This window comes from Symphalangus syndactylus, chromosome 3, assembly GCF_028878055.3.
Source record: "Symphalangus syndactylus isolate Jambi chromosome 3, NHGRI_mSymSyn1-v2.1_pri, whole genome shotgun sequence".
Lineage (NCBI taxonomy): Eukaryota > Metazoa > Chordata > Mammalia > Primates > Hylobatidae > Symphalangus > Symphalangus syndactylus.
Genome location: NC_072425.2, coordinates 79,218,351 through 79,219,788, shown reverse-complemented (window position 1 = coordinate 79,219,788; position 1,438 = coordinate 79,218,351). Strand labels below are relative to the sequence as shown.

Here is a 1,438-nt window from a genome sequence, read left to right as displayed (position 1 = left end):
CAGTTAGGACAATGAAGCTGCTGTAGCAAAATCCTGGCTGATGATGAAGACTCGGACACTTTTCATCTTTCATGCAGCCATTCAATATTTTGTGTATTTACATGAAGGAGAAAAGAGGGGAGGATACAAAGAGAGCCAGTATTCTTTTTGGATGAAGCAGCCTAATTCCAGAGAATGAGATTTCCATTTTGAACTCAAAGACTATGGTCCCCAAATTGAATTCTTACCAGTCCAAGGAGCCGCCTTTGGCCTGTGAGGCAACACTTGAAGAAGTGAGCTAAAGGAAAGTGTTAACTGAACTACAGAGATGGTTGCCTGTACAACAAGTTTCCCAGCATGCTCAGGCCCACACAGAGGTGAGGTGCAGCCAGAACTATCAATACAAAAAAAAAAAAAAAAAATGCAACTCAGGCCCACACAGAGGTGAGGTGCGGCCAGAACTATCAATTAAAAAACAAATGCAACTCAGGCCCACACAGAGGTGAGGTGCGGCCAGAACTATCAATTAAAAAAGAAATGCACTCACAGATGCAGACATAGAGCTTACAGGAAGAGTAACAGTTCTGAGGGCCTGGTTGTAGTTTCCAATATCTGCCTTGCCCACCCTCTGTGACTCCTATTTTTCTGCTTTGTTTAATTTGATTCCAAGGATTTCATTAGCAACTTTCTGAAAATACAGGAAGACACAGTCTCCTGTCTTGGCTGAGGTAAAGTGGCTACTAAAACCATTTTCCTGGCAAAACCACAAGTGTTTTTCAGATTTTACTGTTTCCATGTGCTCCAAATCAATTTTATTGCTCACCAAGGCAACCAGTAGCAAAGCTTCTGACTCTTCGCTCCCTTTCTTCAGTACAATGTACCGATCTTTTAAATTCTGCAAGCTTTGCTAATTTGTAACAAGAGGATTCTCTGTGGTCCATAGATAAATGCACCCACCTTCTTGCCACCTATTGTACGCACCCCCTACATCCCATACTTGAAGAGTAACATTCAAGTTTCCTGGCAATGCTATCCTGCTCAAAAAAATATGTACATATATTCACCACTATAGTTTAGTTGTATTGGTTCCCAAAAGTTTCTTGAGCAAAACTCATAGGTCTTCCAGGAGGTGCTGCTTCAAGCATGACTAATTTCAGTTGCCATTCTTGATTTCTTTCTTGGGGTCTGATGGAGTTCAATGTGGTGCTCAGGCTAGCTCCCCAGGCAGAGGGAGAAGGAAAGGAGAGCGCCTGCGTAGGCGGGGAGAGAAGGAAGGGAGCAGGACCCTGCCCTGGGATCTGGGTGCCCTGGAGAGATCAAGAGAAACTAGTTGATGATATCTTTGTTAAATGAACCAGTACTTTCACATGCTTTTAAGTAAAAATGAAATTTAACTGGAAGGATCCAAATCAAACATGGTATCACTTGAGTTATCTCTCACTATGGATGACAAAGGCTG

General features: G+C 42.6%; 1 pseudogene; it reads right to left on the bottom strand.

Moving 5' to 3' along the window:
• Window positions 1–505: 505 nt before the first annotated feature.
• On the bottom strand, window positions 506–1,124 carry LOC129478525 (ras-related protein Rab-28-like; annotated as a pseudogene).
• Window positions 1,125–1,438: the final 314 nt, after the last annotated feature.